The sequence below is a fragment of the Culex pipiens genome, chromosome 2 (genome assembly GCF_016801865.2).
Source record: "Culex pipiens pallens isolate TS chromosome 2, TS_CPP_V2, whole genome shotgun sequence".
In the NCBI taxonomy this organism is placed as follows: Eukaryota; Metazoa; Arthropoda; class Insecta; order Diptera; family Culicidae; genus Culex; species Culex pipiens.
In genome coordinates this window covers 138,718,500-138,731,109 of record NC_068938.1, presented here as the reverse complement: position 1 = coordinate 138,731,109, position 12,610 = coordinate 138,718,500, and positions in this window count along the sequence as shown.

The following is a 12,610-nucleotide window of genomic DNA, read 5'->3' as shown; positions in this document are numbered from 1 at the left end:
CCCGATCACGACAATGGCACAGTCCGGTAAGTCGAACCTTTTGATTCATGAAAGATCATTTGTTTTGCTTGAATTGTTGTGTTGTGAAATCCAACAGTTTTGTTTACCTGCCAGGATGCAGGTCCAAAGTTTCGCTTTGTTGTTTTGCCTGTGTTTTGAAACAGGTAGATGTTTGCTTGAACTTGTTATTTGAAATTGATAAAAGGCATAAAACTATCTGCGATAATTGACGGTCTTGAATTTAATGAATGATTTGCTTGTTGTTGTGATATTGGGAACGAATGTTTTGTTTTGAAGTAGTAAGTTTGGCTTTTCGTTGTGATAATTGAAAACCAATGTTTTATTCTAAGTTAATGGTGGAATTTGAAGGCAAATAATTTGCTCGAAATTTGATTGTTTTTGTACAATCACATTTTTGCTTTAGATTTGATTGTTGTTGTTTTGATTGACGACCAATGTTTTGTTTTAATTTGATGCAATGTTTAATTGTTGTTGTGGAAATTGAACTCCAATGTTTTGTTACGAATTAGACTTCAATTTTTTTTCTTATTTTTGTGATTGATGAAAATCAATATTTTGTTTATAATTTGACAAAAGATTTGACAAGATTGTGGAAATTGAAAATCAATATTTCTTTTTGAATTTGATGGAGGATTAGTTTGCGATTGAAGGTAGATAATTTGTTTTTAATTTAGTTGTTGTTTTGGTAATTGAAATCAAATTTGTTGTTTGAATTTTATAGTTGTTATTATAATTGACGACCAATGTTTTGTTTTGAATTTGATGCAAAATTTGATTGTTATGGATTGTTGTTATTATTGATGATCATTATTTTTATTTTGGATTGGATGCTGGTTATTTTGGTAATTGAAGACCAATGTTTATTTTTGAATAAGATAAATATTTGCTTCTTGTTAGTTTTGTTTTAAATTTAATGAAAGATATACTTGTTGTGGCAATAACTTGATGCAAAGTCCAATAAAATCACAAATTACAAAATTTACAGGTTTAATTTTGATTGAAAGATTTGATTGTTGATGAGGGAATTAAAGCCCAATGTTTTGTTATGATAAGATGACAAATTTGCTTATTTTTGCGATAAATGAAAACCAATATTTTGTTTCGATTAAGATACGAGGTTTGATTGATATTGTGGTAATCGAAAACCAGTTATTATTTTGAATATGATGATAGATTTGCTTTTTGTTGTGGCAATCGAAGGCCAAGATTTGTTTACAGAATTTGAGTTTTGTTATTATAGAAAGGTATTTTTTTTCGGTTTTAAATTTCATGCAATATTTGATTGTCGTTTTATGATGGGCAATTTTGAGTTTTAAATTTGACGCAATATTTGATTGTTCATATGGTAATTGATGACCAATGTTTTGTTTTGAAGTTGATGCTAAATTTGATTATTAATTTTATGGTTAATGAAAAAATGTATAGTTCTCATTTGAATGAAGATTTGATTGTTGTTATTATTGACGATAAATTTTTAATGTGAATTTGATGCAATATTAGATTGTTGCTTGATGCTGTGGAAATTGAAAACTATCGTTTTAGAATTCTAATGAAAATTTTATAGATTTATGCAGAAATTGACAATCAATGTTTTGCTTTGAAATTTGATTTGAGCAACGTTTTTTGCCGTTATAATTGATTAGTCATAGTTAATTTTGAAGTCTCTTCTGTGTTGGAGACTGACAAACCTCTGTGATGGTAGTCAGAAAAAAGTCTCCTCTGTGTTGGAGCCTGACAGACCTCTGCGATGGTAGTCAGAAAAAAAAGTCTCCTCTGTGTTGGAGCCTGACAGACCTCTGCGATGGTCAGGGGTGCCAGGTTGCCAGATAAATCTGGCATTGCCAGATTTTTTAAGTGCCAATTAAAAAAAAATATTTTTTTTATTTCTTTCACACATTGTTTTACTGACGTATTTTGTTTATTTTGTGAAGCTATAATGTATAAAAAGTGAAAATACACTGTTTTTGGACACAACATTGCTTATTACTTTGAGAAAAGTGGCTTGCCAGATTTTTCCCAGATTTTTTGCCAGATTTTTTTCTCTTCAGACCTGGTAACCCTGGCGATGGTAGTCAGAAAAAAAGTCTCCTCTGTGTTGGAGCCTGACAGACCTCTGCGATGGTAGTCAGAAAAAAAGTCTCCTCTGTGTTGGAGCCTGACAGACCTCTGCGATGGTAGTCAGAAAAAAGTCTCCTCTGTGTTGGAGCCTGACAGACCTCTGCGATGGTAGTCAGAAAAAAGTCTCCTCTGTGTTGGAGCCTGACAGACCTCTGCGATGGTAGTCAGAAAAAAAAGTCTCCTCTGTGTTGGAGCCTGACAGACCTCTGCGATGGTAGTCAGAAAAAAAGTCTCCTCTGTGTTGGAGCCTGACAGACCTCTGCGATGGTAGTCAGAAAAAAGTCTCCTCTGTGTTGGAGCCTGACAGACCTCTGCGATGGTAGTCAGAAAAAAAAGTCTCCTCTGTGTTGGAGCCTGACAGACCTCTGCGATGGTAGTCAGAAAAAAGTCTTCTCTGTGTTAGAGCCCGACAGACAGACCTCTGCGATGGTAGTCAGATTAAAAAAAATGAATAATCTGTGCTGGAGTTCTTTGCGAAAGCAGTCAGATAACAATCTCCTCGATAAAGGAACCCGACAGACTTTTGTGATGATTTTATGGATTTTAGAAATATATTGTTCAGCAAATCTTTTCATTCAATTAAGAACCGTCTTTAACATCACAAAAGAAATTGACCTAAGAAAATGAATAAATAAATTTAAATGTGAAAGTGAGCACTTTTTGGTATCCACAGATAAAGCAATATGTATTTTGGAGTTATGTCTGTGAACTACCTAAAAAAATGATTTTAAATTCATCGAATAGGGCTAAAACGGTTGTCACTTTATCTAACACTGGAGTTGTCCTCTCTTGAAAGATAAACCTCTAAATTGAAAGACGTTAATGATTAAGTATTCCATATTGATAGTAGTTATGGTTAATTGTTACTTTAATCGATTTACTCAGCTGTGATACAAAAGTTGCTTGAAACCCAACATTATTTCACAGGGAAGTAAAAATTTAAGTAATCGTTAACATGAACAATACATTATTAGTTAAAAAAGGTTAAAATAATTCACTTAATAATTAATTTGATGCATTTTTAAATAATAAATAAAGGAATGATTAATCATCAGAAATTCTTAAAATATAATTTAAAGTGTGAGAGCGTTGCGTCACAAGAGAAAATAATACAAATATTTAAATATTAATTTTGAATTCTCGATTAAATTTTCAAAAGGCCCTATCTGCATAGGAAACCTATGAGGGATAGGTTGTTTTGAAAATTTAATCTAGAATTGAGAAGTATGAGTGACAATTTGAGCAACAAAAAAAACATAATTAAAAAAAAAACTAGGAAACATTTATATTAATTATATTAATTTTTATTTTTCAATGCAATATCTGTGATTTGTATCAAAATAGTTCAAAATCATTCATTAATTTCGATAGAAATTATATTTTAACAATGTATCATTTTATTGAGTTAAAAAAACACTTTCAGAATTTTAGTAAAGTAAATATATCAAAATTAAATTAAAAGAAACATTATTTTAAAATAAATTAAAGAAACTTTGGGGTTCTTTTATCGATTGTACTTAATTATGAAACCAAACTTTTTCAAATTACATAACAGAAGTTTATCAGCAAAGAAAAAGTTAAAATTTTAAATAAGAAAAGAAACCATTGACAGGGATCGTAAAGATCGTGATTAAAAAAAATAAGTTTCTGTGAACAATCTACTGATGAAATATATCAAAGTTGCTTGGAACCCATTTTACATTACGAGAAAAATAAAACCAAATATTTAAAAATAAAACATTAAAAAAATCTTTCAGCTGTTTTTAGGTAAGCAAGATACGTTTTGAAGGAATTTATGGTTAGGATATTGTCTCCTCCGTGTTGGAGCCTGACAGACCTCTGCGGTGGTAGTTTGAAAAATGTTTCGCCTGAGCTGGAACCCTTTGAGAAAGTAGTCAGATTGCAATCTATACATCTATGCATTACAAGAATAATTGAATAAAATATTTTTTTTGTTGTTATCTGATAAGCACAGTACATTTTGAAGGTATTTACAAATAAAATGACCTTAAACATTGTTTTGATCATGATTAAATGTAACATTAAATAATCTAATCTACGGTAATACAAAAAGTGCTTGAATCCATACCTTAAGCTACTTTAAATACAATTTGAAGAGAAAATTAATTTGACATATAATAGAAATCGAATATAGCGGAACGGCATTTATTTCAATTTATATATTTTATTTTTATTGCAACAATTTACCACATGATTTTGTTTTATTCATTAGAATAATATTTTCTGAACTATGTTTTGTTTCAAGATAAACAAAAATATTATTAAGTAGACACAACAGAGAAAAAAAAAACTATTCGGTAAAAACTATCGTTTGTTTGGTTAAAAGATCGCGTAAGTGAATATTAATAGAAAGTTCAAAATTTTTAATATAAAAGTTAAAAAATGTTGATACTACCATGCATTTACAGAACAAAATCGTTAAATCGGTAAAAAAAATTTAGGAAAGTTTTTGTGGCAAGAATTAACAACATTTGATTTTATTTTTTTATAAAAAAAAATGTATTTTGTGCAGCAAAGCACATTTTGAGCATTAATTGAATTATTTATATTATTTTTGCAATTTGCTTCATTTATTGAGATTGCTTTTTAAGAAATCATCCTAAACTGAAATACGGACTATTTTTTATTTTATGAAAGTGTACCGGTACTGATGAAAACTAATTCTTTAAAAATATTGCTGATTTTGCATTTTAGTAATTATTGCCATGATTTATTAACAGTTTCAAAATTAGTTAAAATGCGGTAATTTTTGATACAATGTTAAGCGGTGTATGTACATCAGAAGGAACCGGTCAAGAAAAAAATCAAATGGGCAGCAGTAGAAGCGAAAGCAAGCCAGATAGGGTGAAGAAAAGCCCCCAGAAAACGCTCCCTCTCCTTTGTTCTGCTGTTCGTAAAGCCTTCCTTTCCTTCCGATCTCCATATTAGCCTTTATATAAAAAAAAAGTTGTTTGTTTTAGCTGTACAGCTTGGTTGGGAATAAATTACAGAAAAGTACAGATAAAAATATTGAAAATGAGGAAGGAATAAGCTTGCTTGTAGATCCATTTTGGGTGTTTTTGGGTATTAATTACAAACATAAACTTTTCGTCACGACTGCATTTAATATTAAAATCAGTTTATGTTTAACTTCAAGTCCCGTCTGGTGGATCAATCGGACGTGGCACTGGGCTGAGCGATTTGAACTCCATGGCGGGCGCACATAAATTCAAAGTGTAAATTTGAGTAAAAACAATATCTGTGCCTGTCATAGTTTTTGTTTCAGATTTTTTTTTTAAATAAATTAAATAAATTACCACATTGTATATATTTTTAGAAATGTTTATTCTTTGTTTTATATGATACACATGAATTTAAAACTTTAAAAACGCCAGGATTATGCTTCATTTGTTATTTAAGTCAGCAACATGTTAGATTTTTGAATTTAGAACACATTGTTTTATATTTCATATTCACAAAATGATAATGAAGAAAAATAATTTGATTCCATTTAATTCGAAATGTTAAAAAAAAATTGCTTTTGAATTTGAATTATTATTTTTTTAAATCGTGTTGTGTTGTTTCAGCAATGTTTGTAAAATTTGCTTTTTAGTTTTAAATTACATAAAATTTAAAGAAAATCAGGTAAACAATCACTAATCTCGTATTGCATAAAAAATTGATAAACCTGCGTTTATTTGAGAAATATTTGTGGTATTTGTTTTTCTCCTCGTTTTTTTTTCTTTTTCTTATATTTTCAGGTGTTTTAAATTTTCAACCTCATCAGTGCATTCCATTTTCTACAACTCCTGCGATCGGATGTCAGTCTCTTGGACAACATAGATGAAACATTTCGAAGACTGCGCTTTCGTATTTAGATCAGCATGAAAACAAAGTCGAGGAACCCGACGAAAATCTTTTAGGAAATTTTAAAAAAACATTGATTGATTTAGCATTCATGCAATTTTTCTGTTAGGAATTATGATTGATATTCGTCATCTTGAGAGTAGAAAAGAGGGAGAATGTAGGGATTATGGGTTGCAGGATTGAATATGTAATAAATTATTAAATGAGTATTTATTATAACATTGATATAATTCATAAATAATAGTTAAGAGCGCAACAAAAAGTGCGCACCTTCATGAATATTGCCTTGTTAGCTGATTGCGGATGGAGTGCGAGAGCGCGCTAGCGAGCTGCGAGAGAGAACAACAAGCGAGAAAACAACGAGATGCGCGCGGCTGGCGAAAGAGAGAATGAAGATTGTCAAATCAGTTTTGTGGTTAATTTCTGTGGAATAAGACGTGTTGTTTGTTAATTGCAAAATATCTGTGTTTTTATTATAAAAGAAAGTCCCCGATCACGACAGTCAGTTCAAACACTGGGGTGGAAGGTTCCTTGGAGTAGAAAGAGGTTTGGGTGCTCTCCCCATTCAAGCCTTCGGACTCCTAGGTTCGAGCAGAAACTTGCAATAGAGACCACAAAAGACCCCGGGGGTCGTTAATGTGGGTGGTTTGAGAGGATTTGCTGCAGCAAAGCTAAAAGACACATGTCGCCACCTATGAACAAACAGCGTAAACCTATGATTTTTTGAAAAAAAAAATTCACCTTCAAAATCAACATCTATATATATCTTCTATATATATAAAAAATTTCGACGGTTTGTTCGAACGCGAATCAGTTCAATACGGAGCGTCGGATCGAGGTGCTCTTTGTTGCGTTTGGTTCGTATGGGTGCGGGACATTTCGCCGAATGTCGTTTCGCCGACGGTCATTTCGCCGAATGTCGTTTCGCCGCATGGGACGTTTCGCCGAATGGGACGTTTCGCCGAATTGACAAATAATCGTAAAATAAATATATAAAATGGACAAAAATTGTATTAAAATATTTTGAAAAACTATAATGTCCCTAAATGGTGATTTTGCAATCTTTAAAAAAAATTGTTGTTTCTTAGTATGTTATTTTTATAAGTTTATGCATTATAAACAATCGCTTAAAAAATAATCTAGTTGAAAAAAATTGTGCAAGTTTATGCATTCTTTCAAATATAAGCAGTTATTTAATTACAGCAATCAATTTTAAATCATTTCTGTGAGTTTTTGCATTAATTTCTGTTAGTTTTTTGCATTCTTGTTTTAATATATCATTTGAATTATTTCTGTGAGTTTTTGCGTTCTGTTAACCATGAGTAGTTTTTTTAATTTAAAATAAAATAATAAAAAAAAATCTGCTTATAATTTTGATAAATTTCTGTTAGTTTTTGCATTCTTTGTTTTTTTAAGATATAATTTGTATAATTTTTGTAAGTTTTTGTATTCTTTCCAACATGAGGAGTTCTTTTGATTTTCAGCATAACATTTTGAAAAAATGCCGGTAGTTTTTGCATTCTTTGTTTACTGAGCATATTTTTCAAATTATTTCTGAGAGTTTTTGCATTTTTTCAAACATGAATAGTTTTTTTTATTTTCTGCTTATAATTTTGATTATTTCTGTTTGTTTTTGCATTTTTTGTTTTTTAAGCAAATTATTTGTATAATTTTTGTGAGTTTTTGCATTCTTTCAAACATGAGCAGTTCTTTTGATTTTTAGCATAACATTTTGGAATTTTTTTGTTAGTTTTTGCATTCTTTGTATTTAAGCATATTTTTTTAATTATTTCTGTGAGTTTTTGCATTCTTTCAAACATGAGCAGTTCTTTTAATTGGCTGCTTATAATTTAGATTATTTCTGTTTGTTTTTGCATTCTTTGTTTTTCAAGCAAATTATTTGTATAATTTTTGGGAGTTTTCGCATTCTTTCAAACATGAGCAGTTCTTTTGGTTTTCAGCACAACATTTTGCAAAATTGCTGTTAGTTTTTGCATTCTATATTTTTGGCATACTTTTCAAATATTTCGATGAGTTTATGCATTATTAGTTTTTTAAGCATATTATTTCTATAATTTTTGGGAGGTTTTGCATTCTTTCAAACATGAGCAGTTCTTTTGATTTTTAGCATAACATTTTGAAAAATTTCTGTAAGTTTTTGCATTCTTTGTTTTTTAAGCAAATTATTTGTATAATTTTTATGAGTTTTTGCATTCTTTCAAACATGAGCAGTTCTTTTGATTTTTTCCATCACATTTTTGATTTTTTTTTTGTTAGTTTTTGCATTCTTTGTATTTAAGCATATTTTTTTTATTATTTCTGTGAGTTTTTGCATTCTTTCAAACATGAGAAGTTCTTTTAATTGGCTGCTTATTATTTAGATTATTTCTGTTTGTTTTCGCATTCTTTGTTCTTCAAGCAATTTATTTTTATAATTTTTGGGAGTTTTTGCATTCTTTTAAACATGAGCAGTTCTTTTGGTTTTCAGCAAAATATTTTGCAAAATTGCTGTTAGTTTTTGCATTCTATATTTTTGGCATATTTTTCAATTATTTCGGTGAGTTTATGTATATTTAGTTTTTTTAAGCATATTATTTCTATAATTTTTGTTAGGTTTTGCAATCTTTCAAACATGAGCAGTTTTTTTTAGCATAACATTTAGAATAATTTCTGATAGTTTTTGCATTCTTCATTTTTTAAGCAAATTATTTGTATTATTTCTGTGAGTTTTTGCATTCTTTGAAACATGAGACGTTCTTTACTTTTTAAATTATTATATTATTATCTTGCCACTCCTTCTCAAGTTTGCATGAGTGAATTACAAGATGGCACTGCAGCGAACAAATAGCTTAAATTATACAAAAAAGTTAATTTTTATTCAATTCGGCGAAACGTCCATTCGGCGAAATGACTTTCGGCGAAACGTACCATTCGGCGAAACGACATTCGGCGAAATGACCGTCGGCGAAACGACATTCGGCGAAACGTACCAGATCCGGTTCGTATAAGCCCAAGGAAGGTTCTTACGCCAAAAAGTTACAACTTTGGCCACTCTGGAACCGATTCCGGAAAATCTGCAGATTGTATGGGAAAAGTTACGTAAACTCAAATTTAGATCACAGGAGGCTGAATTAGCAAACAAGCAAGAAACGTCAGGAAACCAAAAAAGGGCAGGACGAAGTTTGTCGGGAAGAGCTTGTTTTTTTATAAAACTTAGATCGAGGTGCTCTTTGTTGCGTTTGGTTCGTATAAGCCCAAGGAAGGTTCTTACGCCAAAAAGTTACAACTTTGGCCACTCTGGAACCGATTCCGGAAAATCTGCAGATTGTATGGGAAAAGTTACGTAAACTCAAATTTAGATCACAGGAGGCTGAATTAGCAAACAAGCAAGAAACGTCAGGAAACCAAAAAAGGGCAGGACGAAGTTTGTCGGGAAGAGCTTGTTTTTTTATAAAACTTATGCCGGATTCGGATAAGAAAAATTATTTCCAACATTTTGGTGTATAATTTTCCAATTTTTGTTTAATTTTTCTATGAGAAAACTGTATATTTAGAAAAAGATAGTAATTTCGACTATTTGGCAAGAAAGTCTGTCAAAAATCAATAAAAATGGTTGAATATACGTTAACACATCTGTTATCAACTTTATAACTGGTTATTTCATTGATATATACGGGGAAACTATTTTTTTCGTGTTCAAAAAAAAAGTTTTTTAAGGAAAAAGTTCACAAATTTTTGTGCGCACAAAAATTGATGTTGATTATTTTAAAGCAAAAAAATTTTCTCGTCTTTTGTAACCAGTTTCATTAAGATTGATGCAGGGAATCATGATAAATAAGCGATTTTGTTCATCAATCCAGCAGAAAGGAATGCGATTTTTGGCAAGTAACCTCATTTTGGCGCCACCTACATTTGAAACACAGTCGCGCTGCAAAACCTCAATAGGAGCATTCTTTAAGTACGAAACGCAAATAAATTAACATTTTGTACAATTTCGACTTGTTTGCATTATTTCCTGTCTCCGTTATTGTACGATCAGTTCCTAGCTGGACTCAGTCACTGGAAACGACCGGCGACTCAACGACCGACGAAATAGGCGGCGGGCCAGATGCGGGCATAAAAATGTCAAAATCTCTTCCCTCCTCACTTCGTCTCACCATCCAGCTGCAGCTTTGTTGACAAACAAACGGAGGACGCGGTCGCATGATGGCGGCATCGAGCCAGAATTAAGGGTGATCATGTGATTAAAAATGAAAGTTTTTTTCAAGAAAAATAATATTTTTCCGACCGAATAAAAAAATTGCGAGCATGTTCAAACAATTATTCCTGATGTCGGAGAAGTGATAAAAAAGCAAAATTTTAATCCATAATTTTTCTACAAATTGAATTTTTTCACTCCAACTGGGAACCCCTAGGTCTATTGAGGTTTTGCAGCGCGACTGCGTTTCAAATGTAGGTGGCGCCAAAATGAGGTTACTTGCCTAAAATCGTATGCCTTTCTGCCGATTAAAGAACAAAATCGATTATTTCTCATGGTTCCCTGCATCAATCTTCATGAAACTGGTTGCAAAAGACGAGATTTTTTTTTTGCTTTAAAATAATGAACATCAATTTTTGGGCGCGCAAAAATTTGTGAACTTTTTCTTTAAAAAACATGTTTTGGAACACGAAAAAATGAGTTTCCTGATATATATCAATGAAATAAATAGTTATATAGTTGATAACAAATGTGTTAACGTATATTCAACAATTTTTATTGATTTTTGACAGACTTTCTTGCCAAATAGTTCAAATTACTATCTTTTACTAAATTTACAATTTTCTCATAGTAAAATCTAACAAATATTGGAAAGTTATACACCAAACTGTTGGAAATAATTTTTCTCATCCGAATCCGGCATAAGTTTTGTAAAAATGTTGAATCTGAAGGAAAAAAACGATTTTTCAAAAAATCATAGGTTTACGCTATTTGTTCATAGGTGGCGACATGTGTCTTTTAGCGTTGCTGCAAATTCTCTATTCGCGATCAAAAGCTCAAAAATTCCGACAGGTGGCGCAAAGCATCGAAGAATGACGATTCAAATTTTCGCTGTTCGGTTACATAGGAATGCAAACTTAAAATTGAATTTACAGCTCATAGAACAACTTTTGAGAAAAAATTCAAGTAGTACGATTGTTAACTCTTTGCCCTCTATAAATTAACGCAATAAAAAAAATTTGGAAAAAAAAATAATTTTGAAAAAATAATATTGTTTAAAATGATAGAGCATCAAAAGTTAACAAAGTATCAGCTCGAATTTTTGCTCAAAAGTTGTTCTCAACGCTGGAATTTAACAAAACAGAATTGAGGTTTTGCAGCGCGACTGCGTTTCAAATGTAGGTGGCGCCAAAATGAGGTTACTTGCCTAAAGTCGTATGCCTTTCTGTCGATTAAAGAACAAAATCGCTTATTTCTCATGATTCCCTGCATCAATCTTCATGAAACTGGTTGCAAAAGACGAGAAAAATTTTTTGCTTTAAAATAATGAACATCAACTTTTGGGCGCGCAAAAATTTGTGACCTTTTTCTTTAAAAAACATGTTTTGGAACACGAAAAAATGAGTTTCCCCGTATATATCAAGGAAATAAACAGTTATATAGTTGATAACAGATGTGTTAACGTATATTCAACAATTTTTATTGATTTTTGACAGACTTTCTTGCCAAATAGTCCAAATTACTATCTTTTTCTAAATCTACAGTTTTCTCATAGAAAAATCAAACAAATATTGGAAAGTTATACACCAAATTGTTGGAAATAATTTTTCTCATCCGAATCCGGCATAAGTTTTATAAAAATGTTGATTAGGAAGGAAAAAACACATTTTTTCTAAAAATCATAGGTTTACGCTATTTGTTCATAGGTGGCGACACGCGTCTTTTAGCTTTGCTGCAAATTCTCTATTCGCATACATAACCTCAAAGGGCGGAAATTTCAATCGACATTCTTCGCTCTGTTCTGCTACTCAACACTAGGTGTCGCATGTCGTTTGGCTCTTGAACGGCAATAGGCCCCCAAAACCAAAGCTAAAAACTCGATTCGCCACCTACATTCGAGTAGGAGAACTTTGGTGCAAGGTTACGTTTACGTTTTTGCGCGATAAGTGCAAAGGGGAGTGAAAACTATTCTAAGATTTTTTAAAAGAAAATTGATCTTTTGGAATAAAATTGAGGTTTTGCAGCGCGACTGTGTTTCAAATGTAGGTGGCGCCAAAATGAGGTTACTTGCCAAAAATCGTATTCCTTTCTGCTAGATTGAAGAACAAAATCGCTTATTTCTCATGATTCCCTGCATCAATCTTAATGAAACTGGTTGCAAAAGACGAGAAAAATTTTTTGCTTTAAAATAATGAACATCAACTTTTGGGCGCGCAAAAATTTGTGACCTTTTTCTTTAAAAAACATGTTTTGGAACACGAAAAAATGAGTTTCCCTGTATATATCAAGGAAATAACCAGTTATATAGTTGTTAACAGATGTGTTAACGTATATTCAACAATTTTTATTGATTTTTGACAGACTTTCTTGCCAATTAGTCCAAATTACTATCTTTTTCTAAATTTA